This window comes from Pteropus alecto, unplaced genomic scaffold, assembly GCF_000325575.1.
Source record: "Pteropus alecto unplaced genomic scaffold, ASM32557v1 scaffold41, whole genome shotgun sequence".
NCBI lineage: Eukaryota > Metazoa > Chordata > Mammalia > Chiroptera > Pteropodidae > Pteropus > Pteropus alecto.
Genome location: NW_006430464.1, coordinates 2,583,176 through 2,599,479, shown reverse-complemented (window position 1 = coordinate 2,599,479; position 16,304 = coordinate 2,583,176).

Here is a 16,304-nt window from a genome sequence, read left to right as displayed (position 1 = left end):
GGCACGTTCACCTTGGCAGAATGAATAAATTGGCAAGGTGACTGTGTGTTATAAACTACTGGCTGTCCCCATACTGAAATGCAATATCTGGAGACATTGGGAATTTGTTTCTGGTTGAAATCACTACTCGAATAACCCTGATACCAAGAAGAAGGAAGAAATGAAGGAAGGAAGGAAGGAAGGAAGGAAGGAAGGAAGGAAGGAAGGAAAGGAAGGAAGGGGAGAGAATAAGAAAGAAAGGAAAAGAAAAAAGAGAGAAAGAAAGGAAAAAGGAAGAAAGAAAGAAAAAGGGAAGTGGAGGAGAGGGAAGGGAGGGAGGGGGGAATGAAAGAGAGAGAAAGGAAGGAAGGAAAAAGGAGAGGAGGGAAGGAAGGAAAGAAGGAAAGAGAAAAAAAGAAAGGGAGAAAAGAAAGGAAGAAAAAGAGATAAAGGAGAAAAGGAGGAAGGAAGGAAGGAAGGAAGGAAGGGAGGGGAGAGAAAAAGAAAGAAAGGAAAAGAAAAGAGAGAGAAAGAAAGGAAAAGGAAGAAAGAAAAAGGGAAGTGGAGGAGAGGGAAGGGAGGGAGGGGGGAATGAAGAGAGAGAAAGGAAGGAAGAAAAAAGGAGAGGAGGGAAGGAAGGAAAGAAGGAAAGAGAAAAAAAGAAAGGGAGAAAAGAAAGGAAGAAAAAGAGATAAAGGAGAAAAGGGAGAGAAAGAAAAGAAAGAAAGAAAGAGAAAGAAAGAAAGAAAGAAAGAAAGAAAGGAAAGAAAGAAAGAAAGAAAGAAAGAAAGAAAGAGAAAAGGAAGAAAAAGAAAAGGAGAGAGGAAGGAAAGAAGGGACTAGAAAGTTCTGCTTCTTAATATTTAGCCATGAAAACACCAAGGCCACAGAAGCAGATCCTACTTCCGTGGCTCAATGAACAAGTAGTAACTGGTGTCGATCAGGGAGGAGAAAAGGAGACAGACCGGCTTCTCTGGCTGGGTCTTTTGTGCCTCTCTTATTGCAAGTCATTCAGCGGATGCCTTCCGACTGCCTGCTGTGCACGAAACACTCTTTGGGGTTCTATGCGAGAATCGCAGCACCCTATCTTCTAGCTTGTGTGTTTATATTTAGAGGAAACTTTCCATTTCTAAAACACAATAATTCTGTTTTTGATTATTTTTGTAATTCTTCTTCTCCTACCAGATTGCATGCTCCTCAAAAGTGTGGCCTGGCCTCATTCAACAGTCTACCTCCCACGGCACCTAGCAAATCATCATCATTTATTACACTAATAATAATAATAATACATACTATTATGAAAAATACACAATGACATCAGGATGACCAACTCATCCCAATTTGCGCCGAACTTTCCTGATTTTAGCTGTGAATGCGCCACCTCCCCGGAAATTCCTCAATTCCAGGCAAGCCAAGACTGTTGGTCACCCGAATATAATCTAGAATATAAACAGAAAACATTTATCGAGCTCTACTTGTATTAACTCCCTACTCACACATCCAGATGAGATAGGAATATTATTATCATCCCTATTTTCTTGATGAGGAAACCGACTTGGCAAGGTGAAATAACTTTCCCTAGGTTACACAGCTAGGAATTTTTTTTAATCACCACGGGTGTTCAGTAAATATTTGCTGATCGAATGAGTAGATTAAGAATCCTAAGTGCCTTCGTATTTGACCATAAAATCTAGTTGAAGAGGTAAGACGCTCTGACTCATCTTTGTGTCTCTAGTAACCAGGCAAGGTCTGGCACATAGGATATTAATGTGAAATCACAGAGTCCCAAATGTTCAAAAAAACACCAGCAGCATTTGGCTAACTACCAGAGGAGAAGCTCAGCTTCCACGGGCTGTAGGACGAAGAACTTTACGAGGACTGGAACGGATAGAAAGTTTCAGACCTCATCTGTGTCTTAAAGGTTAAGTGGATGATGGATTCTGGCAGCCCGACAGCGAATCGGTCGCTGACCACGTGCCAGAAACTTTGCTAAACTTTGCGTTTATCTTTCCCTCACTTAAAATAATAATAATAATAATAACTCTACAATATATTTGTCCCTAAACTGAATATTGTTTCGTTTTGCCTGTTTTGAAACTTTAGAAGTGGAAGCACATCTGTATTGTTGTAACTGGGGAAGACGGGCCCCGCCCAGGGCTGGTTCCACAGCTCAGTTACATCCTTGGGGGTTTTCATAGCTTTCTGTCCTCGGTACCGGTGATTTTGATTCTCATTATTGTTGCTTTGTGGTCACAAGATGCCAGCTGCAGCCCTAAGCATCACACATTCGCTCCATTGCCCCAAGAGGGAAGGATGGAGAATAGAAAAAGGCTTTCTTCTTAAGAGTCTTGGTATTTTTGTCCAGAAAGAAAGGTGGTTTTATATGTGTGCAAAAATTGCCCTGTTCTCTGCTCTTCCCTGATTCATGCCTTGGCCTTATAACTTTGTAGTATCCTCCCCCTCTGACTCTGCACTTGGACGTGGACTTGCCTTGGCCAATGGGATACTAACAGATATGACACCAGCAGAAGCTTGAAATGGGCCTGTGAGGTTGAGCTCAATGAGTCCTGACCTCTGCCATCCCCAGACCTTCCCAGGTTGGCCTGCTGGAGGCTGAGAGAGACGCCCATGGAGCAGGGTCAAGTTACTCTAGATGCCTAAGGCCAGCCCCCATCTCTCAACAGCCACTGACCACCAGACAAGTACTCACATGCCCCACCAAGGTCAGCCGAGACGCCCAGACCACCCCGGGTTGCCTCCAGATGCGTGAGCCATAAATGCTGATTATCATATTCCACTGGAGTTTGGCGTTGCTCGTTATACAGCATTACTGTGGCGGTAGATAGCTGATTCACTTTTTTTCACAAATCCTCCCAGCAGTCTCGGCCAGAGCGGGGTTGGGGGAGTGGTCACGGAGCCAATCACGCCCGCAAAGGAGTCTGGGAGAGCAAGTAACTGGCAAGAAGATGAGATGGATCTGATTGGCCCGGGCCCATCCTATCGATGCCCTGGGATTGGTCATGTAGCGCCCCCAACAAAACCGAGGTTCTGTTAAGGAAGACGAAGCAGGGACGACTGGGGTAGGCAGCCAGCAGCATCCATCACCATGGTGACTGAAGATGCTGTTTTAATTTAGGGGGTGAGGGAGGGGTCGACGCATGCAAGTGCATATAAAGGCTGCGGGGCGGGGGCAGGAGTAATGCGGTGTCTTCTAGGGAGGGGACTGGGCAGGAGATAGATGGAGGACTTTGGCGTTATCAGTAAGGGTTTTAATTTTTGGCAAAATTAAAACATTTAAATGTATTAACTAAATTAAAATCGATAATTAAAATCAAAATTTCATGAAAACGTATTAACTAAAATTACACTAAAACTTATTAATTAAAAGAAAACTTGTTAATTAAAATCACATTAAAACTATTCATTAAAATTAAAGTATAATAATTGAAATGTATTGATTAAAATTAAAATCTATTGATTAAACTTCAAATTTAGTAGATTTAAATTTATTAACAAACTTAAATTGAAATTTGGTCATTGAAATTGCAAAATTAAAATTTGGTAATTAAAATTAAAATTATTAAATTTAAAGTGTCTGCAGAGTATGTTCTACAATTACCATTCCACAATTAAAGGAATTCGTGCGACATGCATACGAAGTTACTAAATGCCGCGCTACGTGGCCGGCATTGCTTGAAGGACTTCACGTGCATTAACTCACTGAATCCTTACAAGTACCGGATGAGGCAGATACCAGTATTATCCCCCATGTTCCGGACAGGTAAACTGAGGCACAGTGAGAGAAACCTAGTAAATGGAGGAGTCAGGATCCAGAGATCGGGGTTCGAATGTGGCCCCCGAGCCACAAGCTGTACGGCCTCCGCCGAAGCTCCGCTGCTGCGCCACGGCTGGGGACAGGGACCCATCTGACTGGGAGGTCGCAAAGAGAAAGCCATCAGCACATGGTGAGCCCCGTGTGGTTTCTCCTCCTCTCGCCGCTGCGCCGCCCACGTGCTCGCCGCCCGATCTTACAGGGGGGTTCTGTGTGGTCACGGGGACCCTCGGAAGGTGTGAGGGCGCTCAGCAGAGGCGAGGCGGGGAGGGCCTGATTTTACACTCTGAAAAGAGCAAGCATTTGAGAAGTCAATCAGTGAGGACATTGAAAAAGAGGAACCAGAGAAGTGGAAGGAAAACCCCGAAAAGGGAACCCCCCCCCGCGAAGCTAGGGTGAGAAAAATGCTCTCCGGAAGGAGAACGGGGTCCACCCTGCTCCCCGGTCTCTCCTCTGCCCCGCCCTTGCTTCGCTGCTTCGCTTCGCTCAGCTCGACTGGCTCTTGCTTGAATCGCTTCCCTCAAACACCCTCAGACGCTTGCCCCCCTCATCCTCCAGTACACACCTGGCTGAACCCCAGCCGTCTGCCTCCTGGGTGCCAGCTCAACGCAGCAAGAGGAAACCACTCAGCCAGCCCGACGGGTTTCACCCGAAGCAGGGAAATCACAGATCTCCAACGGCAGGGCACCTGAGCTCTCTGCGGCTCTCCCGCGCTCACTTTCTGCTGGGGACGCCAGGACTGTGTCCTTCCAGGCCTCCCACTCTGCCCCACACCTGCCCTCCTGCTGAGGACACGTCGCACGCGGTACTTCCCTGCGCAAACCAAGGCCATCGGGAGGGGCCCCTTGCTGCCCGGCACCAGAGCACGAGCCCCCTCAACTTCCCTTCGCTGCCCTTTCAACCCCCCAACCCCGGGGTTCCCCACCCTCCGTCAAAGACTGAGGTTGTCTCCTCCCTCTCTCCCTGCTTCCCTCCCTCCTTTCCCTCTCTTTTCCGTTCCTGCTTCTCCCACTCCTTCCCCCACCCCCACCCCTACCACCGGGGCCCTCGCCAGCTGCCCTGATTCTTTCTAAAAGGCACCGGGAATCACCCACCTCCTGGTAGAAAGAGAGGCCAAAACATTGGCCACTGTCTGGCCTCTCCTGGTAGAGGTACCTCTTCTCTCCTTTGCAACCAGCTGACTGAGACGTGATGCTTTGAGGTCGTGTGACTGTCCTGTTCCCTACAGAACTCCCCCCAGAATCAGACAGTGGCTTTGCTGTCTGATACTGACTCTGGCCTGGAATGAAGTTTCGCTGCAGTCGACTGCATCAGAGATGACAGCAACCTGGACTCAAGTAGCAGGGACAGAGATGGTGAAAGGTGCTCAGATCCTGGCTTTAATTGTAAATAAGTCACTCGCCACGTTACTGCTTACTAAATCTGTGTCTCCCCTGCTCGTTCCGTGAGGACGGGGGCCATGTTTATCTCGGTCACTGTATCTCCGGTACCCGATGTAAAACAATAACATGAAAGCACCAGGCTCTGTTCTAAGCCCTTCACATTGAGAGACGATGGTTACTGCTGCCCCACTGTACGGATGAGGAAACCGAGGCACAGACAGGTGACTAAGTGGCCCCAGGTGCAGAGCCAGCAGGTGGCAGAGCCTGAATACAAACCTGGAGGCCTCGTTCCCCACCCTGTACTCTGCTGGCCTCAGACGGAAGCCTCAATAACTATCCATCTACTGAATGAGATAATATTGGGGTGACGGGGGGTGCGATGCATTCCAAGTCCTTTCAGCTCTCTCTGCTTAACATGCTTCCGGTGGGGGGGATTTGGTTTTGATTTCTGTCTTGCTCAGTGATGGCGAAAGTCTCGCCCTCACAGGATGGGTTTTTGAGCAGGAGCAGCAGATGCCCCACGCGGTGACCTGCCATATCCGTTTAGGGCTCATGCTTGAGATGCCAAAGTACCAGCCCCCCGCCCCCCGAAGAAAATGAAATCCAAGTGTGTCCTGCGTCTGAGGACACCCAGGACATTCATTCGCAGATCGCCTCCCTTCCCTACTCACATCCGTGCAGCCCAGGAAAGAAAAAAGGACATGATGAAGCGATGGGGTCAGAGCCAGCTTAGAGCAGGTGACATGGACGGCTGAGGTCGGCGCTCCCCTCCACCAGTTCCTGTCACCTCACTTCCTGAAATGCAGCGAGGTCGTCAGTCCCTCTGAAATTACGACCTTTTGCCATTACTTAAATAATAATAATCGCTCTCAGCTAATAAACGGCAGAAGCCCCAAAGCTGTTACTCTTTGATCACTGCGATCCCTCTCTCGTCAAGGGGACATATCGTATTATTAGCAGCAACCTAGGATCCAGATATTGGAATGAGAGTTTCAAGGGGAAGTTGGTAAAAAAAAAAAAGGTAAGGGAGAGTTTTGGATTTCCTTTGTCATTCAGTAGGTACTAAAGTACTAGCTGTTGAGGATACACACACGTTTATATTAGCTCTTAATTTCTCCTTCGTATTGGCTAGCTACAGTGCATTATAAACCATCTTGAAACGCAGTGGCTTAAAATAACTATTTACCTATTCTCATGTGTATTTGGGTCTTCTGAACAGTTCTGCTGCTCTGGGTCAGGCTTGGTTGACTTTGGCTGGGTTCACCCATGAGTCTGGCGTCTTCTGGTGGGGTGGCTGGAGGCTGGCTGGTTTAGGATGGCTTCAACTGGGCTGACATGATTCTTCTCTACCCCTCCGGAAAGCTAGCCTCCAGAACATTCTCATGGCAAGGGCGAGGAAGCAAGAGAGAGAAGGGTAATACTCAGAGCTTCTCGAGGCCTCGTCTGGGCACTTATGCACTGTGACTTCTGCGGTATTCTGCTGGCCAAAGCAAGTTGCAAGTCCCAGTGTAGGGGGTGGAGAGATAGACTCCATCTTGGTGGGAGGAGCTGCAGTCTCAAGGCCAAGGGTCACATACAGGGAGGGGTGGAAAATGGCAGGCTCGAGGCAGGTAAGAGGGATGCTCATCATACCTGCTCTCTTTCCCATAAGTTGGCAAAAGCCTGGGTCCCACTGGCTTCCGTTGCCCCATCTGCTCAGCATCCTTGTGTTCTGTCTTCGACCTGTTCCTCGTTTCTTTCTGTGGGTCCCTTTGGCATCTTTCGGGGACTCCGTATCCCATTCCTCACTCCCCAAGCCCCCGACCCCATCTCCACCCAGCGTCAGAGGACCACGACCCCCACCTACTGCAGGATCGGGCCCAGTGTCTCTGCCTCTTCTTCATTCCTTCCATGTCCTGCAATAAGGGATTTCTTCGCAAGGGCTCGTGAGGGGTTCGACCTGGACGTCTGCCATTTCTCAGTCCTCTTCCCGGTCAGTTACCACTCACTCTCGTTGTGGGTCAGTCCTCTTGTTGCCATCCCCTTGTCCCCACCGTGGTCCAGGCCACCCCAGGAGATGATCTCCCACCCGGACTAGCTATATCAATCGTATACGAAGGTGGGGGTGGGGGGTAGGGCCTAGGTTTTAATCCTGGTTCAGCTGTCGACGAGCCAGGTGGCCTCAGCGGAGTGGCTTTACCTCTCTGTGCCTCAGTTTCCTCTTGTTATAGAGCGAAGAGTTGCCCCCCGCCCCACTCCGTATATTGAAACTTAATCTCCAATGCGATGGTGTTGGGAGGTGAGGCCTTAGGGAGGTGAGTAGGCCATTAAGATGGAGCCCTCGTGATGGCTTTAGCACCCTTGTAAAAGAGACCCCAGGAGCTCCCTCCCGCCATGTGAGGACACAGCTGTCTCTGGACCAGGAAGGGGGCTCGAACCAGACACTGAAACTGCCAGCTTCTTCTCCATCTTGGACTTCCAATCTCCAGAACTGTGACAAATAAATTTCTGCTGTTTATAAGCCACCCCATCCGTGGTATCGTGTTACAGCAGCCTGCATGGACTAAGACAGCTCTTCTCTGAAGTGGGGATGATAATAACACCTGCTTATGAGGTCGTTTGTCGTGAGGATCCAAAAAGCAACCACATCTAAAGACCAGAAGTATGTGGGACTGCTCTGGGCCCTGGCAGCTGATGGGACCAAATGACAATGACAGGTGGAACGGACCTACCAAAATGCCAGGTGTGCGGTTAGCACGCCACTAGTCCTCATGTGACCCTCGGTGTCAGCCCCATTTTTCTGATGAAACAACCGAGGCTCGGAGAGATTCAGTCACGTGTCCAAGGCCACGGTTACTGAATAATTGGGCCACAATTTGGACCGAGATCCATCGGATTCCTCAGTTTCTCTTTCTGACTGTGAGCACCCGCTCTCACTGGTCTCCCCGCCTCCCCGCTTCTGTCCACGTCAGCCAAAGGGATGTGAGGAAGGGGTAAAAGCTGACCAAGTCTCCCGCTTCCCAAGATCCTTGGGGACGTGACTCAGCACAACACATGACCGGGGTGAGATCCCAGCCTGGGGAAAACACTGCTCCGAAAACATTACCGAGACTCACGGCGAGGTTTGAATTTGTGGATTAAACAAGAGTGTTATTGTATCGGTGTTACATTTCCTGATTTTGATAACTGTCCTGGGGTTTTTGAGAATGTCGTTGTCCTGTGACTCCATGCTGAAGTATTTATAGGGATCAAGGGACACAACGTCTGCAACTCCCTCTCAGATGTCCAGAAAAATGAGATAAAACAACTGTGGGCAAATGATACATTTTTGACCGGTGAATCGAGCAAAGGGAAATTCTTTTCACCATTCGCGCTAGTTTTCTGTAGATTTGGACTTGTTTCAGGTAAAAAACAAAACAAAAAACCCCTACGCACCCACCCAAGAGAAATAAAAACCTCTATGTCCACATCAAAGCTTGTACGCGAACGTTCACAGCAGCATTGTTCATTACGAAGAGTGGGAGCAGCACAGGTGATCGGCAGCTGCTGAATGGACAGACCAGCCGGTAAAATAATATTCAGCCATAAAAAAGAACGAAGTCTGATCCGTGCTATCGTTATGCTGAGTAAAAGGAGCCAGACGCAAGAAGCCACGTGCTGTATGATCCCATTTACACGAAGTGTCCCGAACAGGCAGATCCATAGAGATAGAAAGGAGCTGAGTGGTTGCCTAGAGTTGGTGGGGAGTGGGAAATGGGGAGTGACCCCCTGATGAGTACGGGATTTCTTGTTGGGGTGATGAAAATGTTCTGGGACTAGTGATGGTTTCATGGCATTAAAAGTATATGAAAAACCATTGAATCGTACACTTTAAATGAGAGAGTTTTATGGTATGTGACGTGTATAGCCATTAAAAGTAGCGGCAATGACGATTAATGCTTCGATGACAGTGGATTGCCTTTGGGATCAACCCTCAAATCCCTGGTGTACCTGCAAGACCACCTCGGCCTCTCCCAGCCTGTCCCAGCCAGGCTCCCGACGGAGGCAGCGGCCTGGCCTGCCTCTGTCGCCGGGCGCTGCCCCTGGACCTTTGCACCTGTTCCGCCACCCCACCCTTGTCTGACTAACTCTCCTCACCTCGCAAGTCTTAGCTTACGATCAACTTCCTTCCAGGAGGTTTCCCCCAATCCCCAGAGTCAGCATCGGCGATAATTTCCAGATGGCTTCTTTTGATGGTCATGCATTTTATTTTAATGCACATTAGGGGGAAAAAAGTACCCAGCCTAACACACACGTGACTTCATGACTGTTGCTGCTTAAGGTGAGCCTAAGGGAGTCCCCCAGGAACTCGTTTCAGGAAAAAGAAAAACAAAGTTGGTTAAAAGAATAAATTAAAGGAACAAACCCTAGAGGAGCAAAAATTGTGAAATAGTCCTTTAGGAATTATAGAAGTTGGGAAGCCCTCCCCCCTCCCCGCCCCCCCAGGACCGGTTAACTCCACTTGACATCCCTAAGCAGCCACCAGGCCACATCTGTCACACCACGGGAGATGCTTTGTTTTATGTCTATCTCCCCCACTGGGGTGTGAGCCTCCCCCTCCCCAGGACGGGGCTGGGGCCATCTCATTACCACTGTGTCCCCAGCTTTGCCTGTACAGGGCGGGGCACAGAGCAGGTGTGTGGGGAGTGCATGGTGAAGGGACTGATGCCAAGCTATGGAATGTGGCCTCCCCCAAGGGCACTAGGGAGCCACAGGAGGGTTCTGATCAGGAGTTGGGGGGAGTGTCTAGGCCAACCTGTGTTTCAGAAGCTCCAGGCTGCCTGTCTACTCTAGACCCGGGAAATCAACACTGCTCTCCCTGTGCTTTTCCTATCAAACTGCTCTTTATCCTTCTCTCCTTCCTCTGGGAATTCTTCCCGAACCCCAGGCTGGGTCAGACGCCTACTCTGGGCTCCCGCCGCCCCCTCCCAGCCCTGTGTACCCTGAGGGGTAGGGGGTGGGTCTGTATCTCGAACAGACCTGTGAGAGCTCAGTAATCTCTGCAGAGCTGGTGCATGGACCGGACCTCGCTCACTGCCACCTCCCAGACCTCCCATTCTGTCTTTCCGCCGGCCCCTTCCTTGTGTGCACTGCCACATGCATTATTTTCTAAATCGTATGTAATCAGCACCTCTGCTTTCTTGAAATGTTTTCTATTTTAAATTTTAAAAAATGTTTATAACATAAAATGTACCAGAGTGTATGTATGATGCAGCGGAGTCAAGAACATTCACTACTACCTAATTCCAGAACTTTTCCAGCTCCCCCAAAAGAAACCCTGTGTCCATCTAGCAGTCGTCCCTCATTCCTTCCCCTGCCCCCCTCCCCGCCGCCCTCCCCCAGCCCTTGGCTGCCACTGATCTGCTTTCCATCTCTATAGATTTGCCTCTTCTGGACATTTCATGTGAATGGGATCCTACAATGTGTGACCTTATGTGTCTGCCTCTTACACTAGCGTCATGTTTTCAAGGTTCCCGTAGCACAGATCAGGACTTTGTGTTCTTTTATGGCTGAATAATATTCCATTGTATGGCTGGACCACATTTTGTTTATTCATTCATCCACTGATGAATATTTTTGGTTGTTTCTACCTTTTGGCTCTTGTGAATAGTGCTGCTGTAAACATTTGTGTACAAGTTATTGTTTAAATACCTGTTTTCCATTATTTTGGGTATATACCTGGGAGTGGTCATATAGTAATTCTATGTACAACTTAGGACACACAAAACCGTTTTCCATATTGGCTGCACTCATTTACACCCCCGACGGCGTATGAGGGTTGTGATATCTCCACATCCTCCCAACACTTTTATTCCCCTCGTTTTGATTATGGCCATCCTAGTGAGTGGGACGTAGGTTTTCACTGTGGTTTTGATTTGCATTTCCCTAATGACTAAGGAGCTGACCTCACCTCCCCCACCCACTTCACTAAAACCACCTCACGTTCACCAGTGCGGTGGTTCATCTTAATCTCCACCCCACACACGTTTTTTCTCTTTCGCAACTTTAGACACCTTTATCCCTCTTCCGTCATTCTTGGTTTTCCTCTTTTTTTTTTTTTTGGAGAGAGATGTGGGACCTTGGGCCAGTTATTTAACTTCGCTGTGCCTCAGTTTCTCCATCTGTGAAATGAAAATGATGACAATTCTGACTTCAGGGTGATTCGATGAGCTAATGTATATCGGAGGCTGAGAAGTGTGCCTGGCACACAGTAAGCATCAGATAAGCGTTTAATAGTGAGAAGGGTGGGAGGGCCAAGGGCAAAACTTTTCCTCTGTGAAAGGTACTTCAGAACAAAATTTTCCCTAGAACAGAATTTTAGGAAAAACTATCAGAAATTATTTTCTTTTTTTTTTAAAAAAACCTCTCTGCCACAGAAAGTAGATATGTAGTTGTTCACTTTTGTCAAGAATCTGATTACACTTCATATAGCTTTGAAAACAATGCAACAAAACACACACTCTTTAGCGGCAAGTGTAACAAGTAGTTAAAACTATGAACTCTGAACAGGGCTGCCTGGACTGAAATCTCTGTGGCCCTGATTTTGGCAATTTCGTAAACACCCCGTGATTCAGCTTCCGGATCTGTAAACTGGGGATATTAGAACCTCCTACCTGCTAGGATCATTGCGGCATTCATTGAGTTTATCTATGGCTGGTGGAGCCAGCTCAGTTAAATGCCACTTATGACTCCATCATCTTGAAGCCTGGAAAAATTTCACTCTGGGCCTGGGTGACTTTCACAGCCATCTAAACCATGTTTCACAAACCCTGTAGCTCACTTATACGGAGGAAGTCTTTACAAGTAAGATGTGTTAACAGACCAAAACTCATTAGCTGCAGGAAGACCTCTTCCCCAGGTCTCCCAGAACAGAGAGTAATAATAAACGTCAAAACCAAACAAAACACACCCCTCTGCCCATCACCTCCTCTTGCCTGGGGTCACATCATTTTCCTCAGGAGTCGGCTTCCTTTAAGAAAAGGGGCCTCTTCTAAGTTTCGACTTTTCCTTCTCTTTCGTAAGTGGGCCTGGGTTGGGTCTCCTCCTTCTGCTCCCCCAAGCCTCTTCAGGAAGCAGCCCCTCCTGCACAGCTGGGATGTTAAATTCTTAGGTGATTACTAAGCAACAAGTAAACAAAGCCACTCTCTGGATCTGGGTGCGATGGTGCATGAATAGGTGAAGAAGCCAATTCCCAGCATGTCCCCACCCCCTAGAGCCAGGGCAGGGTGCAGGGGGCACAGGTCTGTGACTTCCATAACTAAGTCAAGAGTTTTTCCTAGAGGCAGTAGTGGGGAGGTACGCGCATGCAATGGGCAGTCATCAGAGCTTCATATTTTTATTGACATTGTCATGAATTTCTTTGGGCGATAAAAAGTTCAAACTTCAGAAAGGTACAAAAAGATCTACCTTCCACCAACCCTGTCTCCCTCCCCGGACAATTGCTGTTATCATTTTTTTTTTTTTCTGCTTTCAAAGATATTCCTGGCATTTAATAAGCAAAAGCTGGTATTATTCACACATACACCCACCCCACCCCCCACCCGACCCGGACCTTTTAAATTATTATACACTCTGCTCTCTTTGAATTTTCTCCTTGACTGGATACATAGCTCATTCCGTGTCGGTTCATGTATTGCGTCCTCACATTTCGGCTATTTCACGTCCCATTGTGGGCAGGACCACAACTGATTTAACGAGTCCCCCATGGATAGACAGCTCCGTTGTTTCCGGGTTGTTTCTCCCTATACATTTTTATGAAAACGAAAACGATGCTCCTCACCCCTTGGTAAGCGTTTATCAAGGAATAGGCGGAAGCTTCAGCCTGCCGACCCGCGCTGTCCGCACCCGCCGATGCTGGACAGAGTCCATTTTTCCTTTTGTTGTATCTCTGTTTACACTTATGACTGCCTTTACCCCACTGTTACAAGATCAAAGTAATAAAAGCCCATGTTAAATGCCATAGTTTCCTTGACCAATGGCAGCGTGTAAACAAACCCACGCCCCGCCCCTCGATGAATAATACCCGGAGCCGGTGCGAGCCGCATTTAACCCCGCGGGGTTGGGGGGCGGGTCGGAGCTGTGTCCACGCCCCCAGACTCGAGCCAATGGGCAGCCAGGCCCCGCCCCCCGCACTTGCCGCGCGGAGGACCCGAAGCCGGGCTGGGCTCGCAGCTGCCTGATTTGGTCGCCTCTCACGGTTTCGGCTGCACCCGCGGGCGCGCAGGGCGGGCAGCTGGGACATCGCGTTACCGCTGGATGAGCCATTTTCAAGGGCGCGGTCAGAGAGCGGAGGTCGCTCCGGACTCAGTGCCCTCTGGAGCCTTCCTTCCTTCTCCCGCCTGGTGCTAAAACCCGGATCCTGGAGAAATCTTTGATAGAAGCTTGCTTCCCTCACGACTCACTGAACGAAACTTGGAGGGGTGGCACGGGGTGTTTTAGGATTGGGCAAGGCTTTTTCTTGTTTTGTTCCCCTTGTTATCGAAATGTCACATACATACAGAGAAACGCACGCATCCTAAAGGTGCTGTTCGACTGAAAATTAAAAATACCCATTGCACCGGCATCCTCCTAGAGGAAACGGCCTGGGTTGGCAAAGTTTTCAAGAACTTTGCAGCTGCCAGTGCGAGGGAGGAGCCACGATGGGCGTTGTTTAGACTTTCAGAGGCACGAACCAAAAAAAAAAAAAAAAAAGGTGTGATCAGGCTAGACGTTGATCAGGGTCCCGCTGGGCGGGTAAGAGGTGCAAGGCTCAGAAGTAAAGACCTGGGGGTGGGGAGGACTAAAAATGAGAGCGGATGGGGTAGAAAATGCTGTGGTACTTGTGGGGAGGGGAGCGCTCCTGGCTGAAGCGTTAGGAGGAGAAGGACTTGGAGTCCCTGCGCTAATACAGAAAGTTGCATCAGGCCCCTGGGACAGGGTAGGTTAGTCTCCGATGTACTGGACCTTTCCACAGCAAACATTAGGTTTTCCTGATGTTCCTTTTTAGCTGCACGATTATAGTTCAAACGGTCCATTAAAAGTTAAGACAACAGGCCTCGAAATCCAAAGTCATGTTGAAATCATAGGGTTTTCACAACCCCAGGACCAATGTCTGGTGCTATGCTTACTGAATGGCTGCAAGGGCCTAAAAGAGATGCCGTTTGCCACACAGCAAACTTTTTGGGGGAACCCTTTATCAATAAGCAAACATTTGTGAGGTGTCCATCACTTGCCCAGCCCTATGTTAGGAAATACTGTGACTCATATGGATTAAGTCTCAAATTTGCAGGCAAGGACCCTGTGCCGGGAGCCCAGCCGAACACAGGGGTGCAGCATAATTGGTGGTTGAGGAAGAGTGGATGCATCTTCTTTGGTCCTAATATCACCTCTCTATGCTGCTTTGTCCCTGTCTCAAAAGAGCTTCCATGTCCATTGTCCCATTGAAACCTGTCTGTAGTCCTCCAAGTCTGGAATCTGAGGACTGACAGAGCTGGGTCTGGATCCTCAGCTATGTGACCTCAGTATGGTTACTTACCCTTTCTGAACCTGTTACTCTTTCGTTTGCTTATTGTGTGTCCCCTAATAGATATTGTGTTTATTGGGGGGCAGGGATAGGAACCAGGCAGCTTTTGGTCACTACTATATTTCTGGCACACACTATTCAAATATTTCCTGTATGAATGAACTTGGACAGTCATCTCCCCATGCTTCAAACTTGCCAACTCTGAGCTAGCCAGTCCTCAAGTTCTGAGTCTCCCAGGACCTGGCAGCTATGACAGAGACACAAGTGCCGCCCCAGCTCAGATCAGGTCCCACTTCCTGGCTGCGTGACCTTGGGCAAAAACACCTTTTCCTCTCAGAGCCAATTCAGTTTTGTGCACTGTGAGACGGGCGTAACTGAAGGTCTGCAGATGGGGGTTATCAGGTGTCTTCCCAGTAGCGCTTGGCACCAGTTAAAGGAATACTCAAGGTGTACTTCAATCGTAGCCCGTGGGAGGACAAGCTACTAAAGTCCAAGTGTGTCTACTGCTGTTCCCTCAAGGGCCACAGACCTCCAGGGCATGACCACTGTTTACAGAGGTACCATTCTTAAGTCTGGGGCAATGCATGAGTTCACTTCCAGAAGTTTCCTTTTTATGTAAAAATCAGCAGTAACAGCCAGCTTTTATCCGGCACATGCTGCCAGGTGCTGCTCTCTCGGTGATGGCTCATTGCCTCCTAAGACCGACCCTACGAAGCCAGGTCTATTAGAGATGAGACAATGAAGCCCCAGAGGGGTGAAGTAATTTGCTTAAGGTCACACAGCAGGAAAGTGACAGAGGTGGGATATGAACCAGGGGCTCACTGGCTTGAGTTAGGGCCCTTAACCCCTGCGGTCTCTAACAAATTATTGGTTTTTTTTAAGGGAAAAACGTTTCAATAATGAGTATACTACCAAAATACTGGGATAAATAGTAAAGCTTAAAAAAAAATACAGATATGTCTCAATCACTCATTTATTCTACACACATTTACTGAGCAGCTTCTGTGCGCATGAAGGTACTAAGAGAGACAGAGGTTCTTAGAGACCAGAACATAAGTCCCCCTGGCCTGCGCGCTCTCGGAGGGCAGGCCCCGGCTGTCCCGGATCCCGGCCGGGCCCTCAGCCCGGCACAGGGCACACAGTAGGTGCTCACCACGCGTGAATCTCAGTGTCCCGCCCGCGAGGCTTTCACCACCAGGTTGGGCGGAAACGCGCCCAGCACCGCCGCAGCGTCTTGGGTCTTGTGGGAATCCCACCGGCGCGGCCCGAGGGCTCTGCGGCAGGACGGACCCGCGTCCGGTCCCCGGCGCTCGCCGCAGCTCCGCGGAGACCCGCCCGGCTGAGCGACCAAGCCGGCCCAGGGGCCCGGCCAGTCGCCCCAAAGCCCCCGCCGCCTTCCACCCTTTTCGCTCCGACTCCCGGCTCCTTCGCGGTTCCACTTGCGGGGCCTCCCCTCTTTCTCCATCCTCGACTTCCGCTCCCTTTTCGAACCATCGCGTCCTCCCGCCCGGCGACCGTCCCCCGAATCGGGGGCGCGCCCAGGGCGCACGGCGACCCCTCCCCAGCCGGGCCAGGTGCCCAGGGGCCGGGA